This window comes from Bufo bufo, chromosome 1 (genome assembly GCF_905171765.1).
Source record: "Bufo bufo chromosome 1, aBufBuf1.1, whole genome shotgun sequence".
In the NCBI taxonomy this organism is placed as follows: Eukaryota; Metazoa; Chordata; class Amphibia; order Anura; family Bufonidae; genus Bufo; species Bufo bufo.
Window position 1 is genome coordinate 449,447,763 of NC_053389.1, and position 21,528 is coordinate 449,469,290.

Sequence of the window (21,528 nt, forward strand, 5' to 3'; positions counted from 1 at the left end):
CCCCGGAGAGTTGAGAAGACCCCCCCGGATAGCGGAGAAGACCCGTCGGGATATCGGAAGAAGAAGAGCCCCCCCCGGAGACAGAAGACAGAAGGAGACAACAAGACAGAAGGAGAAGACAGAAGGAGAACCCCGGAGAGTCGAGAAGACCCCCCCGGATAGCGGAGAAGACCCGTCGGGATATCGGAAGAAGAAGAGCCCCCCCCCGGAGACAGAAGACAGAAGGAGACAACAAGACAGAAGGAGAAGACAGAAGGAGAACCCCGGAGAGTTGAGAAGACCCCCCCGGATAGCGGAGAAGACCCGTCGGGATATCGGAAGAAGAAGAGCCCCCCCCTGGTAAAAGAGCTAATAAAGAAGACAGGGGGCGGCCTCCGGAGCAGAAAAATAAAATATTTTAATACACTGTGTGGTTTATTTGTGTTTTTACCACTTTTCTTGCAGGTGAATGGGTAGGGGTACGATGTACCCCATACTCATTCACTTAGGGTGGGGGGCCGGTATCTGGGGGCCCCCTTATTAAAGGGGGCTCCCAGATTCCGATAAGCCTCCTGCCCGCATACCCCGACAACCAACGGCCAGGGTTGTCGGGAAGGGGCCCTGTCCTCATCAACATGGGGACAGGGTGCTCTGAGGTGGGGGGGCCGCAGTGCGCCCCCTGCCCCAGAGCACCCAACCCCCCATGTTGAGGGCATGCAGCCTGGTACGGCTCAGGAGGGGGGTGGGCGCTCGCTCGTCCCCACTCCCTTCCTGGCTGGCCGGGTAGCGTGCTTTGGATACGGGTCTGGTATGGATTGTAGGGGGACCCCCTACGCCGTTTTTTTCGGCGTAGGGGGGGCTCTCCTTACAACCCATAACAGACCTAAGGGCCCGGTATGCTCCTGAGGGCGGGACCCAGGTCGGATTTTTATTTAAATCCGGCGGGGACTTCCCCCTCAGGATTCATAACAAACGCCGCACACGTGTAGAATTGGCGGGAATCCAAGTCGGATCTCCCGTCGCTTCTATGACGCGCTTGCTGGGATGTGCTGTCGCTATCCCAGTGAGTGCGAGATCTCGGCACCACGTCGCCGAGTATCAGCGCGACGCTGTCGTGCTGAAAACACAATCTCACAAACACCTACTGTAGATTTAAACTTGGCCTGATACAGCAGAAACCACTGATTTAGGTAATTGCTAAGTTGGGAATTGTATTTCAACCCAGAACAAAAACTGTGCTTTGGCGGACACTAAATAACTTTACCAGCCACAGCAGTAAACACAGATTTAGCTGAATATAAATTGTAGGCCTATTATTTAGGCGCTGGATGACAGGTATACGTTTACGGACAGAATTAGACTTGGAGATGCACGGTAGCGTTGGGAATTGTATTTCAACCCAGAAAAAATATATATCCTTTGCCAGACAGCAGACAGTATTACAATTGGCTAGCCACAGCTGAAACACCATATTTTGGGTACTGCTATTTTGGCAATTGTATTTCACCCCTCAATAAAATAGCAAGCACAGCCAAGCCCCTGATGTAGGATATAGCAAAAAAAAAAAACACTATTGATGGTTAAATGTACTTGGTGGCAGCTTGTGCTGGCGCACCACAAGACACAAAATGGCCGCCGATCACCCCAGAAGAAAGTGACTGAAAAACGCTCTGGGCAGCCTTAAAACAGTGAGCAATTAAATAGCAGAGGTTGAATGATACACAGCTGTACATCGATCACTTCAGTAAGTAAATCACTGCCTAATCTGGCCCTAACAGCAGCAGCTGCATCATATCCCTACACTGATCAGAGCAGAGTGACGTGCGGCGCTACGTGACTCCAGCTTAAATAGAGGCTGGGTCACATGCTGCACTGGCCAATCACAGCCATGCCAATAGTAGGCATGGCTGTGATGGCCTCTTGGGGCAAGTAGTATGACGCTTGTTGATTGGCTGCTTTGCAGCCTTTCAAAAAGTGCCAAGAAAGCGCCGAACACCGAACCCGGACTTTTGCGAAAATGTTCGGGTTCGTTTCCGTGTCACGAACACCCCAAAATTCGGTACGAACCCTATACAGTTCGGGTTCGCTCATCCCTAATTATAGTCAAAAAGTAGTTTTTTTTAAAATGCAAGCTATTGTGATACCAGATATGAGTGGTGGCACTGGGCAAGTGGGCACAGTATACGCTGTGAGCCTGACACACATGCTGGCAGGCAGGCAACTGCAATTAGATTACACAGAAAAAAAAAAAGCAGACTGATGTTCTAGCCCTAAAAAGGACTTTTTGGGGTGCTGTCCTTACAGCAGAGATCAGATGAGTCCTTCAGGACTGTAGTGGACACTGAATACACTAGCCTAGCTATCGATTTCCCTATTAAATCAGCAGCAGCTACACTGTCCCTCCTCTCACTAAGAATGCAGCTTCCGAATGAATCTAAAATGGATGCAGTCCAGGAGGTGGGAGGGTCTGAGAGGGAGGGTCTGCTGCTGATTGGCTGGAATGTGTCTGCTGACTGTGAGGTACAGGGTCAAAGTTTACTCAATGATGACGAATAGGGGGCGGACCGAACATCGCATATGTTCACCCGCCGCGGCGAACGCGAACAAGCTATGTTTGCCGGGAACTATTCGCCGGCGAACTATTCTGGACACCTCTAATTATTAGTAGACATACTTAAAAACTTGATGTCCTTGGTTATCTCTCTTATCTCACTTTTCTTCTTGAACTTAATATTCCTGGTATCTTAAATTGTAACTGTACAGTACTTTGAAAAAATGTTTGATATGTCATAGCGACATATCAAAAGTTTTTTTCTGTGGGGGTCTGAGTGTTTGGCTAGAACAAGGAGAGTGAAGTCGTCACATAACACGCTCTCTCCACTCATTGCAAGAAGACAAAGTGGCTCCTGCAGCAAGGAGAGAGAGTGTGCTTCTGTCTCCTCGTTCTAGGCAACTGGAGGGATTTCAGTATCCTAACTAGGGATCAGCAAAGCGAGTTTCAGATGCTACATCTAAAGTCACTTCACTAAAAACTTCATTTGAATGCTGTGCGGAGATCCGTCTCCGTACAGCATTAAAATGTATGGCCTCCGATGAGACGAAGTTAGTTATTCGCGAAGTCTCTCTAGACTTTATTGAATAACTTTGGTACTTGATTATTTAAAGCGGAAACCCACTTTAAAACTTGGAACCAAAATCAGCTTCGGTTTTGAGGTACCAGTCGGAACCGAAGCTGAGTTTGGTTCTAAGTTTTAAAGTAGTTTTCCACTTTAAAAATCAAGTACTGAAGTTATTCAACAAAGTCTCCCACAACTTTGTAAATAACCAACTTTGCCTCATCAGAGGCAGTACATTTTAATACTGTACGTAGTTGTGTTGATCACGAATATTCTAATCGCTAATTTTTATCACGAATATCGGCACTTCGAGAATTTGCGAAGATGTAAAATATAGTGCTATATATTCGTAATCACGAATATTCTAGATTTCCTTTTCATCAGTAACCTCCCTTCTTGCTTGTAGGCCAATGAGAAGGCTGCAATATCTTTGTCTGAGCTTAGCAACATCCCTAGCAACCAATAGGAAAGTTGCCTACCTCTTTACTATATAAGAACCTCCCCAGCAGCCATTTTCTGCAGTTTTTTTGCAGTTCTGAGAGAGAGAGCAGTAACATTGCTGTGCTCTGTGCTTTCATCTGGATCCTATTCCTTATCCAATTACATTAGATAGTTAGTTAGCTCATATATATAATACAGATAGTTAGTGGGAGAAAGCCAGTGAAGATTAGCTAGTGATATAGTGTAGCTGATAGGCTCCAGTGCAGGGTGTTAGGTAGTGTGATTGGAATTACTGTTTCTCTGCTGTCCATACATACATCCTACAGACATAGTGCTGTGATGTCACAACAATACTTAGTGCACCAATCGGTAATATCTACTCAGACCTGATAAAATGTGAGGTTGCATGCATTGTGCAAAAAATATGCACATCATTAGTGCCGATTTGCTCAATCACGAAAATAATGACTGGAGATCACAAATTCTAGAATTCGCTAATTTATTGTGAATATTATGCCAAAAATGTGCAAAATATCGCAAAAACGAATATTGTCTATGCCGCTCATAACTAGTATGGAGACGGATGTAGCTAAACGACTTCAGATGTAGTATCAGAAGCTCACTTCACTCATCCCTAGCCCTGACCCCTGCGGATCAAAACTTTTGATATATTACTATGATATTCCAAAGGTTTTCCCAAATTACAGTGTCACTAAAAGTGAGAACAAATCAGAAGCAGGCTGAGCATCAGACAAGCACTGTATGTTTGCCAGATGTATTTTGCTTTATTTCTTATGGGTCTTTCGTTTTATTGCAAACCTTTGTTGAAAGTGGCAGGATGACAACAACAAAAAAAAAATTGTATTCCCTCATGAAAATATCCTGTCAGACTATTTTCACAGCAAGGCATTTACCGAGCTGATATAGTGCAAGCTGACTATAACTGTGATACAAAGGGAAATATGACAAAACTTTTTTGTTTGGCCATGTGCTCACTTTAGATGACAAATTAATTAAGGGAATTACGTGTTATTTTTCCGGCCTAGGTGGTATTCCAATCACATTTTCTCCCATTGCTGTTACAAAGCTCTTGTTATAAGCTCCATGGAAAATAAATGTTAAGTGTTATAGGATGTGTTTGCTTCCTTTTAGATTATCACTGCCGCGGGCCCGGTGGCAAAATAATTAAAAGTCTAAGTAATTATTTAGTACACGTTCATATTTTAATCCCCATTATTATGCATCATCCCTATCCACTTCAGTTCTCATCAGAGAAACAATGTAGAGGAAGAGGAGTTCAAAATGAAAAGTGTTATTAATAACTAGAGTGACTATTGAAATTATTTCTGGTATTATTACAAGAGATAATGAAACAATTGTTGATATCATTGCATGTACAAGTAAAAAAAAAAAAGGTTATTGATGCTCTGAAAACATTGTTTTAATTCTACTGTGAATCATTCAGAAGTCATCGGTCCTTTATGATCACATATTTTAGCAAACTGTCTACAGTTCAATAGACTCAGATGTTCCAATACATCGTCTTACAGGTCATCTTTACCAAGTCCTTTTCAGTGTTGCCCATAGTACTGAGCAATACTGTCATGGAGTTTGCGATACACAGGAGCAGGCCATAGTCCCTACAGGGAAATTTAATGGTGGGCCAATGCCCAGGGGGCCGCTGGCCAGGTACATAATGATCTGATGCTCTCAGTATCAGATATCTATGCACCTGGCCAACAGCTGCAGATGTCCTCTTGAATTCTAGTGTATCACCGTCCTGGTGGTATTTTGTGCTCCATTATGGTATTGCTGGCCGCATTAGCTTCTGTTGTCCCTGCCTACTTGTAACTTGTGTTGGCCCTGCCTACTTGTGTTGCCCCGCCTTCTGTCAACTTGGACTCACCTACAATATGGGGCAACTTTTAGTTTTTTTTTTCCAAGGGCTTCTTTGTGTTTCCAATCCGCCCCTGGCTCTACATCAGTAGCAAACTTATTCAACACTGTGTTCTTCTCTTAAAATTTTACTATCACAGCCACACAATTTATTGACCGCTGATTTATTAGCAGATCTAAGTGACTGCAGTTGCCACAATCTGAATTGCAGGATAAACATCTCTAACGGACTAATAAGTGGGGATCCCCTTACACTCTGGATCACTTCTCTTGACAATACAGTATGTGTTGCAGACTTCAATGCAAGAGTAAAGGTGAATCCAGCATCCAACGTTCAAGTTAAGTTGACTTAAGTTACTGAAGCCTTAAAGGGAACCTGTCACCAACTTTATGCTGACCTCACTGAGGGCAGCATAAAATAGTGACAGAAATGCTGATTTCAGTGGTGTGTTAATAATGAGCTAAAAGTAAGTGGTTGCTGAGAACCAGCATCATAATCATTACAGCTCAGGCCTTGAAAAGAGTCAGATCTACCTGAGATGAGTCATGGTTATTAAAAATTTCCTTCACTCACCCATCTGCTGATGATTGTCAGTTCTCTCCTAGAGAGAAAGAGAGAAAACTAGGTAGAAGACTGTCAATCATCAGCAGGTGGGCGAGGAAAGCAGAAATTTATGAATGACCAGGACTCTTCTCAGGTGGCCGTGACTCTTCTCCAGGCCCAGTCTGCAATGGTTGTGATGTTGGTTCTCGGCAACCACTTACTTTTATCTTATAAATAACAGACCGCTGAAATCAACTCACTTGTCTCTACTTTATTCTGCCGTTAGTATGGGCAGGACAAAGTTGATGGCATAAAACACTGCCATATATAAAAACAAAGAAACCATCAAACAGTCCTTGATTTCGATTGTGTGCAGTACCCGTGACACAAATATATTTCTGGTTATCCATGATCTCAAGATTAACAATTTTAATCCTCATATTATTTATACATCAGGAAACGATGTCCATCAAATAGAACACACCAATAATTTTGAGTATTAAAACTGCTGAATCTTTGTTCAGTAAAACCATATTAAGAGGTTTTTCCACAATTAGAAAAAAGAATAGAAATAGAATACGTTCTGGGTAATGCAGCTCAAGAATACGTGCTGGTAATGCAGCTCATCCCCATTCTAGGGAATGGGACTGCAGTAATCCTTGGGAAAGAGTGGCACTGCTTCTGGAAGAAACAGTGCTTTTATTTCTAATCTTTTTCAACATCTTCCTTTATTTTGGCAGTTCTTAAGAAACAAGCACTAGTATAAAAAAAATTTTTTTACTCAGTAATACAGTATGTTAATATTTATTACCTGAAACTATTAAGCTGAGGTTCTCTTGCAACTGGACCACCCTTTGCCACCAGAACATTTGAGATCTGATTCAATTACTAACTATGACTTGCAGTATATTAATAATAAAGGTAAAATGGATACATTAATCTACAATTAACAAATCTGTCTTTATGAATAAATGGCCGGCTGGTTAATGGCCTATATAATATATGTACTGCTCGCATACTGACCTACCTGTGGTTGTTTGAAATCATTTGTGCTCACATGATGTATGGATCTCTGTGTATCTGTATTGTATCATTTTATTACAGTTCAGTGCTGGATCATCAGACTTTCTGTATTACTAGATTACACACACAGGTGTATGTGTGTGTGCGTGTGTGTGTGTATATATATATATATATATATATATATATATATGTATATATAGTGCATTTTATGAGTATAAACCATATAGATTGGTTGTGTTCAATTATGTAATGCAGTAACACTGTTCTATAGTCTCACACATTCTGCTAGGTTGCTAATGTTTGTAAAATCATGAATAATCTAGTTTTAGGCTACTTTAACACTTGCGGCAGAGAGATCCGGCAAGCAGTTCCGTCGCCGGAACTGCTTGCCGGATCAGGCAAAATGTATGCTAACTGATGGCATTAGTAAGACTGATCAGGATCCTGATCAGTCTTAAAAATGCCTGATCAGTCGAAAAAATGCATCTTTCCGGTGTCATCCGGCAAAAACGGATCCGGCATTTATTTTTTCACCTTTTTTTCAGTCTGCGCATGCGTATACCGGAAGGACGGATCCGGCATTCCGGTATTCTGAATGCCGGATCCGGCACTAATACATTCCTATGGGAAAAAATGCCTGATCTGGCGTTCAGGCAAGTCTTCAGTTTTTTTAGCCGGAGATAAAACCGTAGCATGCTACGGTTTTCTCTTTTGCCTGATCAGTCAAAACGACTGAACTGAAGACATCCTGATGCAAACTGAACGGATTACTCTCCATTCAGAATGCATGGGGACATACCTGATCAGTTCTTTTCCGGTATAGAGCCCCTGTGACGGAACTCTATACCGGAAAAGAACAACGCAACGCAAGTGTGAAAGTAGCCTTAATCCCATCCTAAGAGACTTTTCTCTTCCAGTTTGTTCAGTGAATCACATCTTGTGGTTGATTTGCACCACAATATTGTAACGGCATTAAATGCATCCACAGAATCAGAACACTACTGTTATTAAGTCGTTTTTAGTGTAGAAATGAATGTGTCATTTAGTTGTCAACTTTTTGTAAAATGAAAGTGAAGATACCTTGAACTATAAGAGATTATTACCTTCCAATGAATAATAAGAAATGCAGTGATTGTCAAGTCCCCACACTTTATAATTGTAATAGAGTACAGTACTATACATTGAAGAATGCCTAAATTGTAAAATAGACACCTTTATTGTACAACATATATAACACTAATGAGGGTTGGAATACTCATAGGGTGAGATTTATCAAGACTGGCACTTTCTGCGCTGATCTTGAAATCCCCTGCACTTCTGGAAGATACGCCTAATTTATGATGAGGCTCAGGCCTTGTCATAAATTAGGCACATCTTCTGACATTCCATGCACCTAAACAGAAATCCAGGGATTAATTTGTGCCCAAAAAATTGGCATAAATGAAGAAAAATGTGCTGCAGCCGCTGGCCATGCCCCATTCCTGCCCTTGCCATGCCCCCTTTCTGAAAGTTGTGAGGGGGAAAAAGTGAGAGTTCTGACAATTATTTTCGAAAAGGTGCAGGTAAAAAGTCACAAACACATTGGGGGGAATTTATCATGGGAAAAAATTAGAAGTCAGTTTTGCCAGTCTGCCACATTTATCAAATATCACGTTACTTGATAAATTTGTCTTATCCTTAGGCCGCTTTCAGACGAGCGTATTTGCAATGCGTACATAGTCCGGATTTTATGTTCCGGAGTCCGCTGCTTATGTTAATGAATAGAGCTATTCACATAGGCGAATAATTTCTGTCAGTATTTGAAATCCGCAGCATGTCCAAGTTTTGTGTGTTTGTTTCCAAATACGCACATTACAGTCTGTGCAGTGCATAAATAATGAAGGAAGAAATGTAAATCCTGATGCAATCCTGATGACAATAAATCCTGATGGTATATCATCAGGATCCTGAGCCAGAATACTGACGGATTTCAATATGCTCATCTGAAAGCACCCTTATAGTCCTAATGCAAGTTTCACACCAGAAATTATAAATTACATTGCAAATTTAGATTTAGATTCACTTTTCTGGAGCATGGACAGGCAAGGATGTACCAAATTTGCTGTATTTTACGTTAGTTTACTTAGCATTATTAATGGTCTATGAAATGCCATTATTTAATATTCTATCCCATAGAATTTTGTCTTAGAACAGTCGTATAAGTAACGTGTAGAGTACTACATTTTTAGGAGCCATTTTACCCTAACTTGCAAGCTGTACAAACATGTAACTTTTAGACACTTCTCTCTGTATTACTATGGATTCAAATTATTTTGCAGCCATTGTTGACATACTGCAAACTGTCTGTAGTCACAACTTGTGAATGCAACATTCCTAGTATTTTCATGCAACTTTAGGAAGTACATAGTGGGAACAGTCTTATTCTGCTGTGAAGACTAAGGTAGCTTGAAACACTTAAAGCTACTATGAAAATCTTTGGGGGCAATTTTCATTATTGCATTCTACATATCTTGGACTAAAAAATCTTTTTTTCCAATTGGCCATTATCACAGCTTTCTTTTTTATGGCATCCGCAGGCTGCTCTGATGACTACATGCACTAACAACCCACACTACACCACTGCCATAGTCTTTAAGCAAATATATTTGTAGAATATAAATTTTATCAGCATTTTCTACTATGGGCTAAGAGAATTTAGATTTGTTCATCTTCAAGCATTTTCATGCTACAAAATATCAAGAAATACGGTAAGTCAAAGCAAAGTATAAAAATAATTACTGAAAATAATTTTCATAGTGCTTTGCAAAACACAATTTCCAAAACGGCATAAATTTACCTGTTTAATCTCCAGCGGCTCAATCCTCAGCCTTGGCATCGCTGCACCGGGAGAAACATGTCCCCTGGTTACGGGACAGCATCCTTAGCAACATCTGAAACTTAAATTAGCAGTGGATTGATTGCTGAGCTGCTCTATTTCTGTGTGCTAGTGTTTCTGACTAATGGAGTGCCTATCCAGGGACTTGGTGCTCTATTTAAACCCCTTCCTAGCCATACTCCAGTGCCAGTGCCTGGTTCTTGTTCCTGTGCTGATCTGGATTGCTCATGTTTTTGACCTCGGCTCGTCCTTTGACCACTCTCTGTCTCTGGTGATTTGTACTGTGCATCTCTTCTGGTTCTAACATCGACTTGTCTTTTGACAACTCTATCTCTCTAATTTTTTTACTGTATTGTCCTCCTGGTTCTGACCCATTTACAGTACATACAACTTGTCTTTATGTTATTTGTCTCTAAGTAATTGTCTCTGCACCTTAGTAGCATAGGGACTGTCAAACAGTAGCAGTCTTGCTACCTATGGCTTGCACTGTAAGTAGGTAGGAAAAGTGGGTTGGGTTCTAGGTTAGGGCTCAGTGTCTGTCCCTATCTACAGGCATTACAAAGGCACTGCACATAGAATGGAAATGTGGCCTAATTCAAGTCAATAAGGCCGATATGCCATATTTTCACTACACTGGAAAGAAAGTTACACTGTGCAGAGAAAAAATCTGAATTTGCACTGTTATTCACCTAGCTCTGCAACCATCTTTATCATCCAGGGTGAGCCACTGTGATAAATGGGGTGCAGGGCTAGACAGTCTGTCTGAGTTTACACCATTTCTAAGATTAGTAAATGTGCCCCAGTGCGTTTTAGTTTTAACCATTTTGGGGAGGTTTTGGTTCAATATGTTTTCTCAAGACTAGGGTTGAGCGAACCCGAACTGTAAAGTTCGGGTTCGTACCGAACTTTAGGATTTTTGGAACCCGGACCCGAACCCGAACATTTCCGTAAAAGTTCAGGTTCGGTGTTCGGCGCTTTCTTGGCGCTTTTTGAAAGGCTGCACACTACTTGCCCCAAGAGGCCATCACAGCCATGCCTACTAATGGCATGGCTGTGATTGACCAGAGCAGCATGTGACCCAGCCTCTATATAAGCTTGAGTCACATAGCGCTGTACATCACTCTGCTGTTACAAGTGTAGGGAGAGGATGCTGCTGGACTTGTGATTTCAGGGAGAGAATAGGAGAGAATCAAACTCAGCGATCTACCTAGAAATAGTTGTGTGGGTGCAGGACACAATCGTTTTACCCTGGCCTGAGGCCATTGACCAGCATTGACCAGCATGCTCAGTGCACCAGCATTGCATCTGAGCTTTTGGGACATTGCAAATCACCATTTTTTGGGGGCAAACTACAACATCTGGATTAGTCAGTGTGAAATTTAAGGTAGAAATACACCCATCATTTTTCTGGGGTTTTAAAAACACACAATTTTTTTCAAAAAGCTGTATTTTCCAGATCTGCAAGTGTTAAATTCAAGTTTAATATATTCAGCTTTCATATTCTGTTACCAAAAAAAGACTTTTTTGGCAATCTACAACATCTGTATTAGTCAGTGTGCAATTTAAGGTAGAAATACACCCATCATTTTCTGGAGTTTGAAAAACACACTTTTCAAAAAAAAAAACTACGGTATTTTCCAGATCTGCAAGTGTTAAATTCAAGTTTAATATATACAGCAGTCATATTCTGTTAGCAAAAAAATACTTTTTGGGCAATCTACAACATCTGTATTAGTCAGTGGGCAATTTAAGCTAGAAATACACTCATCATTTTCTGGGGTTTGAAAAAAACACTTTTTTGACTATTTTCAGGCCTTGCAGCATCAGCACGTGTGAAATTACAGGCCTATATACTGCTGTCAAATTCAGTTGTTAAACAAACAGTCGTTTGGGCACAAAAAATTTAGTTGGCAGCCTTTGATGCAGATGTCATTGTAAGGGAGTTAACCCTTCCTACACCAGGCAAGGGAAGACTGCCACGTGAAGGGGAAGTGTACAAACAACAATCAAAGTGCAACTGTTACCGCCAGCAACGACATGCGTGGCAACCATGTCCAGAGAAACAGCCAGAAGGCCGAGACACTGCCACCACATGTACACAACTCACCACGTTGCCAGGGGCAACCACAAGTGACCTAAAGTGTCACAATGCACACATACAACCTCGTGCACAACACACCGGGAAAGTGCACACCACACGTACAAAAGGCACACCAATAAAGACAGGTTGCCAGGTGTACCCGCATGCACCTGACAGCAAGCTGCTTAGCAACAGCTCAGGCTGCTATACTGCCAAGTACAAACATGTTGCCAGCGGCAACCACACGTAAGGCAACCTACAAGCAGCCCTCACCATGTGGTTGACAACAAAACCAAAACCGCAGGCAACTGCATGCGGATAAGGAGTCACGACCATAACCATGGTCGTGACATTTGAAATACAGCCTTTTTGTGCAAAGATATATTTACTTCAGGCCTACACTGATTCAGGGCGTGTGAGATCCCCCTATACATACAGGGGTTTGATTCAGCCATTTGAAATACAGCCATTTGAAATACAGACATTTTGTGCAAAGAAATCTTTACTTCAGGCCTACACTGATTCAGGGCGTGTGTAATCCCCCCTATACATACAGGGGTTTGAATTAGGCATTTGAAATATAGCCATTTGAAATACAGCCATTTTGTGCAAAGATATATTTACTTCAGGCCTACACTGATTCAGGGCGTGTGAGATCCCCCCTATACATACAGGGGTTTGATTCAGCCATTTGAAATACAGCCATTTGAAATACAGCCATTTTGTGCAAAGATATATTTACTTCAGGCCTACACTGATTCAGGGCGTGTGAGATCCCCCCTATACATACAGGGGTTTGATTCAGCCATTTGAAATACAGCCATTTGAAATACAGCCATTTTGTGCAAAGATATATTTACTTCAGGCCTACACTGATTTAGGGCGTGTGAGATCCCCCTATACATACAGGAGTTTGAATTAGGCATTTGAAATACAGCCAATTGAAATACAGCCATTTTGTGCAAAGATATATTTACTTTAGGCCTACACTGATTCAGGGCGTGTGAGATCCCCCCTATACATACAGGGGTTTGAATTAGGCATTTGAAATACAGCCTTTTTGTGCAAAGATATATTTACTTCAGGCCTATACTGATTCAGGGCATGTGTGATGATGATGATGATGTATAGTCTTGTGTACACGCAGTCTTACCCTTCGGGCCTCGATGCGCTTAGCTGACTTATTCAACAGGGAGGAAAAAAAGAAGGCATGACACTTTGCCATGGGCCACAAAGGCATAGAGAATACAGCACCTATTCCAGAGACCAATTTCCTAGCACTTATCAAATGGAGAGTCAAGAAAAAGGGGAGGAAGGTAGGGGGATCTCAAGGTTCAAAGGGTTCGGACTAGATACAGAGAATGTGAAGAAAACAATTTAATAAACGTGGGGGGAAAGTATCTTTAAGATAAAAGAACATTACCAAACGTGAATTTATAGACTAAGATTTAAGAAAATCCCCAAAATTATATAAACCAAATAAGTGTTATATAGGAAGATCAAACGCCTGTTTGAAAAGTAAGGTTTTCAGTGCACTTCTGAATAAGAGAAGACTGGGAATCATTTTCAGGGCCAGAGGTAGGTGGTTCCAAATCTGGCCCCTTGAGCCAAAAAGGATCTAACTCCACGTCTGATCTTGTTAACTTGCGGGATGTTAAAATTCGCAGAGTTACTAGACCTCAATGTCCTCAACGGTTCGTACCTGGTGAATTTACGTTACAGGTAAAAAGGCCCCACACAATGGAATACCCTATGCATGAAGCATCCAATCTTGAACATCACCCGTTGTTGGACGTGGAGCCAGTGCAAGGCATTAAGAGAGGGAGTGATTGACTCTCGGCGGGCAACACCCGTTACGAGCCTTGCGGCAGCATTCTGCACAAGTTCAAGTCTAGGCATTACAATAGTCCAACCGACTGCTGATCGCTGCTTCGACCAAGGCTTTCCTGAGCGGGGATTCGATGTATTTTAAAATCCTCCCCAGAAGTTCAGCTGGTAGTGGCAGGTACTAACCACCTGATTTATCTGAGGGGCCAGGGTTAATCTGGAGTCCAAGACCACTCCCAAGTCCCTGACCTGGGTGGCTGTCTCAGGGACAGGTCCAAAAGACAATGGCCATTGGGGTGCTGAGGGTGTAATTTTCTGGTCACTGAATGTAATACATTCAGTTTTGGTGCCATTAAGCTTTAGATAATTGGCACTCATCCAGTGATCGATCTCCAAGAGACATCCGGCCAGATCGACTTGATCAACTGTTCCTTTGGCAAGCCTAAAGTACAGTTGTGTATCATCCGCATAAACATGAAACTGAAGATTGTGGCTCCTGATGATGTCGGCAAATGGTCTCAGATAGATGTTGAACAAGTCTGGGGATAGTGCCGAGCCTTGTGGTACTCCACAGGACAGTGAGATATCGGTTGAGTGAAATACCCCCAGCTTCACTCGTTGTACCCTGTCCTGGAGAAATGAGACCATCCATGCCAAGGTCTTTCCATGATCCCCCCTATACATACAGGGGTTTAATTCAGCCATTTGAAATACAGCCATTTGAAATACAGCCTTTTTGTGCAAAGATACAGTACAGACCAAATGTTTGGACACACCTTCTCATTCAAAGAGTTTTCTTTATTTTCATGACTATGAAGGCATCAAAACTATGAATTAACACATGTGGAATTATATACATAACAAACAAGTGTGAAACAACTGAAAATATGTCATATTCTAGGTTCTTCAAAGTAGCCACCTTTTGCTTTGATTACTGCTTTGCACACTCTTGGCATTCTCTTGATGAGCCTCAGTGCGCTCAGTGATTATGCAGAGCGCACTGAGGGGCGGAAACTAGGTGGCAACACATGACGCTAAACCCCGCCCCTCTGGTCCGGTGATGTCACCGGGCAGTGCGCTTTCTTCTGAATGAAGGAGGCAGAGCACTATGCTACTTAGCATAGTGAACGCCTCCTATGTAAAATACAGGCAAATGCTGCAGCAGGCTGGAGAAAGAATGATTCAGGGGGGCGGATGCACAGAGGAGGTGACGATGTGCGGCAGGAAGTTAGCGCTAACATAAACATCGATGTCAACAATGAGTGGGGGACTGTCGGAGCCCTGTAGAAGAGGAGAAAATACAAAAAAACATATGTGGGGACCTTGAATCGGCTATTAAGAGTGAGTAAACTTATTTTTAAAAAAATGTTTTGATCCTGGACAACCCCTTTAAGTGCAAAGTTCGAGCTGCAGTCGAGTAGACACCTCAAAAAACAATAAAGGTCTCTGGCTCCTCCTGCTTCCTCTTCTGCTGCAGTCGCGGCCTCTTCATCCACCTCTGGAGTGTCAGTGCCACCTGGCACCCCGCAAACAGAGGATCTGCCAGCAACACCAACACTTGGGTCATCAAGCATCTCCACAATGTCCCACGGAAGCGTTCAGCTCTCCATATCCCAAACGCTGGAGAGGAAGAGGAAGTACCCCCCTACCTACCCGAGATCCCTAGCCCTGAATGCCAGCATTTCGAAATTACTTGCCTTTGAAATGCTGTCATTCCGTCTGGGGGAGACGGATAGTTTTAAAGGCCTTATGGCGGTGGCTGTCCCACAGTACGTCGTGCCCAGCCGCTACTACTTTTCAAGGCGAGCCATCCCTTCCCTTCACAACCAAGTAGGGGACAAAATCAAGTGTGCACTGCGCAACGCCATCTGTGGCAAGGTGCACCTGACTACGGATATGTGGACCAATAAGCACGGTCAGGGCCGTTATATCTCCATAACAGCACATTGGGTAAATGCAGTGGCGGCTGGGCCTGAGGCGGATTGCAGTTTGGTGCATGTCCTTCCACCACCGAGGATTGCAGGGCGCTTCAGTTTGCCTCCTGTTGCTTCCTCCTCCTACTCTGCTTCCTCATCCTCTACCAGCTCCTCATCCGGTCAGCGTAACTTCTTCACCATCAACTTCAGCACAGCCAGGGGTAAACGACAGCAGGCAGTTTTAAAACGTATCTGTTTGGGGGACAAACCCCACACAGCGCAGGAGCTGTGGACGGGCCTTGAACAACAGACCGATGAGTGGTTTGTGCCAGTCAGCCTCAAGCCCGGCCTGGTGGTGTGCGATAATGGGCAAAATCTCGTAGCAGCTCTGGGACTAGACGGTTTGACGCACATCCCTTGCCTGGCGCATATGCTGAATTTGGTGGTGCAGAGATTCCTTAAAAATTACTCCGACATGTCAGAGCTGCTGCATAAAGTGCGGGCCGTCTGTAACGCGCTTTCGGCGTTCTCACCCTGCTGCTGCTCGCCTGTCAGCGCTGCAGCGTAACTTCGGCCTTCCCGCTTACCGCCTCATATGCGACGTGCCCACAAGGTGGAACTCCACCTTGCACATGCTTGCCAGACTGCGAGCAGCAGCAGGCGATAGTGGAGTTTCAGCTGCAGCACGCACGGGTGAGTCGCTCGGCGGAACAGCACCACTTTACCACCAATGACTGGGCCTCCATGCGAGACCTGTGTTCCATGTTGCACTGTTTCGAGTGTCCATCACTGGTGCGTGGATGGGGGGATACAGAGGACACAGACGATAGACCTCCCACCGAGGACAGCTTTTCGTTGCCTCTGGGCAGCCTGGCACACATGAGCGATTACATGCTGCAGTGTCTCCGCAACGACCGCCAAGTTGCCCACATTCTAACTTGTGCTGATTACTGGGTGGCCACGCTGCTGGATCCCCCTAACAAGGACAACGTACCGTCCTTAATTCCGTCACTGGAGCATGATCGTAAGATGCGCGAGTACAAGCGCACGCTGGTAGATGCGCTGCTGGTGGCATTCCCACCTGACAGCGGGGGCACAGTGGAAGCACAAGGCGAAGGCAGAGGACGAGGAAGAGGTTGCCAACGAAGCTGTGGCACCGCCAGCACCTCAGAAGGCAGGGTTAGCATGGCCGAAATGTGGAAAAACTTTGTCAGCACGCCACAACAACCAGCACCACCAGCTGATATGGAACGTCTTAGCCGGAGGCAGCATTTCACCAACATGGTGGAGCAGTATGTGTGCTCACGCCTACACATACTGAATGACGGGTCTGCCCCCTTCAACTTCTGGGTCTCCAAATTGGGCACATGGCCTGAGCTTGTCCTTTACGCCTTGGAGGTGCTAGCCTGCCCTGCAGCAAGTGTATTATCTGAACGTGTGTTTAGCATGGCATGGGGCGTCATCACAGACGAGCGCAGCCGCCTGTCCACAGCCAACGTGGACAAGCTCACATTCATTAAAATGAACCAAGCTTGGATCCCACAAGACTTGTCTGTACCTTGTGCAGAATAGACATTTATACCACCATCAAACATACATTCTTGTACTCAAGTCAAGTGCAATGATCTTTGTTTTATTTATTTTTTATTTTTCACAATATTTTGGGGGCTATCTACCCCAATAAAAAATAAAAAAATAACATTGTTGGCTACCTCCTCCTCCTCCATTGCTGCCTCCACCTACAACACCACATTCACCGCCTCCTCAACCCCCGACTCCATATCCACCTCCTTCTCTGAGTTGCAGGTTAATAATTTGCAATTTTTTGTTATTTTATTTTAAGTTATTTCCCTAGCCACATTTGTTTGCAGAGCAGTTATCGTGCTCTTAAGCACATTTTACTGCCTTTTACATCCCTCTAGCCTTTTCAAGGACTATTTTAGAGCCATTTTAATGCAAAAAAGTGCCAATTTTAGTGTCCTAAATTGAAAAAATTCTTATTTTCAATTGTCGGGTGACATTTTACCATTTTTGCCGTATACAAACCCCTGCTGTGCCTGGGTGACAGGGGCCTAAATCTCTCAAAATCCTCTGTTCTATTGCTGGGTGATAAGAACCCAATTTTGCCTACAATGAACCCCTGCTGTGCCTGGGTGACATGGGCCTAAATCTCTCAAAATCCTCTGTTCTATTGCTGGGTGACATGAACCCCCTTTTGCCGACAATGAACCCCTGCTGTGCCTGGATGACAGGGGCCTATATCTCTCAAAATCCTCTGTTCTATTGCTGGGTGACATGAACCACCTTTTGCCGTGAATGAATCCCTGCTGTGCCTGGGTGACAGGGGCCTAAATCTCTCTAAAATCCTCTGTTCTATTGCTGGGTGACATGAACCCCCTTTTGCCGTGAATGAACCCCTGCTGTGCCTGGGTGACATGGGCCTAAATCTCTCAAAATCCTCTGTTCTATTGCTGGGTGACAAGAACCCACTTTTGCCGTGAATGAACCCCTGCTGTGCCTGGGTGACATGAGCCTAAATCTCTCAAAATCCTCTGTTTTATTGCTGGGTGACAAGATTCCCCCTTTTGCCGTGAATTAACCCCTGCTCTGCATTGCTGACAGGGAACTAAATTAAGTGAAAACATCTGTTATTGATCGGAAGATGCGCGACTACAAGCGCACGCTGATGATGGCATTCCCACCTGACAGCGGGGGCACAGTGGAAGCACAAGGCGAAGCCAGAGGAGGAGGAAGAGGTCGCCAACGCAGCTGGGGCACCGCTAGCACCTGAGAAGGCAGGGTTAGCATGGCCAAAATGTGGAAAAGCTTTGTCAGCCTTGGAGGTGCTTACCTGCCCTGCAGCCAGTGTATAGTGTGAACGTGTGTTTAGCACGGCAGAGAGCATTATCACAGGCCGCAGCCAATGTGGACAAGCTTACGTTTATTAAAATGAACCAGGCATGGATCCCACAGGACTTGTCCGTACCTTGTGCAGAATAGACATTTATACCAGCCTCAACCATCCATTTTTGTATTTAAGTGCACTTATTCTTTGTTTTATTTTGTTATATGTCCCAATATTTTGGGGGATACCCCAATTAAAAAATAAAAAATAACAAATCAGTGTTGGCTACCTATTCCTCCTTCACCACCGCTTCCACCTACACCGCCACGTCAACCTACACCGCCACATCCACCCATCCACCGCCTCCTCAACCTCCTACTCCTAGATCCAGATTGTTATTTTTAATTTTTCTGTATTTTATGTTATTTTAAGTCATTTCCCTATCCACATTTGTTTGCAGAACAGTTGCCATGCTCTTAAGCACATTTTGATGCCTTTTGCAGCCCTCTAGCCCTTTCCAGGACTATTTTAGAGCCATTTTAGTGCCCAAAACTTCGGGTCCCCATTGACTTCAATGGGGTTCTGGGTCAAGTTCGGGTCAAGTTCGGGTCTCGAACCCAAACTTTTTTTTCAAGTTTAGCCGAACTCGTCGAACCCGAACATCCAGGTGTCCGCTCAACTCTACTCAAGACACATTGGGGTAGATTTACAATTGCATTTCATTTACCAACTGCTTTAGATGCTTTTCTAAGCATTCTACTCCCTGTCCAACAAGGGGCAATTTTGGTGCATATTTGTAATAAAACTATGCTAACTTATAAAGGGCGTAAACTTAGACTAGACAGTTTTTTGGGGGTAGGGACAAATTTTTTTGGCACAAGGGCAAAAAGGTCCATGTAACACAATAGTGAATTTGTTTAACATTAATAATTAGACACTATTAATCAATCTAAGAATTAGATAGAAACATAGAATGTGTTGGCAGATAAAAAACATTTGGCCCATCTAGTCTGCCCAATATACTGAATACTATGAATAGCCCCTGGCCCTATCTTATATGAAGTATGGCCTTATGCCTATCCCATGCATGCTTAAACTCCTTCACTGTATTTGCAGCTACCACTTCTGCAGGAAGGCTATTCAATGCATCCAATACTCTTTCAGTAAAGTAATGCTTCCTGATATTACTTTTAAACCTTTGCCCCTCTAATTTAAAAATATGTCCTCTTGTAGCAATTTTTCTTTTTTTAAATATACTCTCCTCTTTTACCTTGTTGATTCCCTTTATGTATTTCAAAGTTTCTATCATATCCCCTCTGTCTCGTCTGTCTTCCAAGTTTATACATGTTAAGGTCCTTTAATCTTTCCTGGTAAGTTTTATCCTGCAATCCATGTACTAGTTTAGTAGCTCTTCTATGAACTCTCTCCAAAGTATCAATATCCTTCTGGAGATATGGTCTCCAGTACTGCGCACAATACTCTTACTATTTGTAAATATGCTGTGTCATGTCCAATCAACCGAATTTACCAAAACTGGACTTCAATCAAGGTATAGAAACATCTCAAAGATTATATAGAAATAGAAGGGCCCCATGGTTAAATTTCAATTGTCATAGCAAAGGGTTAAAATACTTATGTCTATTTAAATTTTCAGTTTTTTCTTTTTAATAATTTTCAAAAAGTTCAAAAATTCTTTTTTTTTTCATCTCAATATGGGGTATTGAGTGCAGAAAGAAATGGAAAAACATGACTTTTTTTTATTTTAGCACAAAACTGCACTATTAATCCAAATTTCAACTTGGTGTACATAATTAATTTAGTGGTCATCCAAAATAACCAATGGGAATATAGCTTGCTTCCTATAACAAAGGACCCACTTAAAGTTTTTTCTTGCCTATCACTGACTTGAGAATTTAAATATGTATTGTGTAAAATACATATTTGCATAGGATTTGGTAGAGATTTTAATCTTTTATTTTTATTTTATTTTATAATATCTGAAATTGCTTTCCACAGTTGTGACTAAGCTAGGAAAACCTCTATTGTATAATCATCTAGAAAAAAGATCAGGAAATGAAATACAATTCAGTTGTCTTGTACCAAAGCCTTACTTTAAAAGCTGTCCTTTTTTTGTTTTGTTTTCCCTCTTTTACAAAAAAATGCATTTAAGTACCTGAAAACAATTATCCTTAAGGCTTACAAATTAAAACCTTCCTTTGTATTGTCAGATAAGCTGAAGTCTGTTGGTTGCATTTCTTAGCGTTTGATTAATCCTGCTGCCCGCTATTCACTTTTCTTGTCAGTGCTTAACAAAGGTTCTAGCTGAAATAGTTCAGGAAGCTTATTTACCTCAAAATGCCCTGCCACCTTTGATTTAATTCCATGTGAATTTATAACTATCGCTTTACAATGCTAGGTGACCTTTAAGGCACATCTGATAAAATCCAGAGGTCACAGATTGTCAAAGTTGAAATTGTTTCTAACAATGATGTAACTTGGAAGAACACCCCTCCCATTTCCTTTTTGCTGTTAAAAGTTAGCTAGAAATTAACATGAACTAAATTAATCATTTAATTTTATAGGAGAAAGAAGAGGGTGCACGGTCCTCCACTGAGGAAACAAGCTTTTGTCTTTGTTGATGACCTAAACGTGCCTGCCAAGGAGAAATATGGTGCCCAGCCTCCCATTGAACTGCTTAGGCAATGGATTGACCACGGCTACTGGTTTGACAGGTGCAATAAATATTAATTAGCGCGCTTGGCTACAGAGGAGTAATGATATACACCGTTTCTCTGAAGCGTTAAATTGTTGTATTAGTCTTTATAATTTCTCATCTGCTCAGACACAACAGGAAAACATTTTGAATTACAAGATTCTTGCAACAAAGAAATAGATATTCACACGTTGTAGTAAATTACAGTTTAACAACAATTTGTTACTGACTAAAAGCATTTTACTTACTTTTTACCACATTTTTATTTATTTC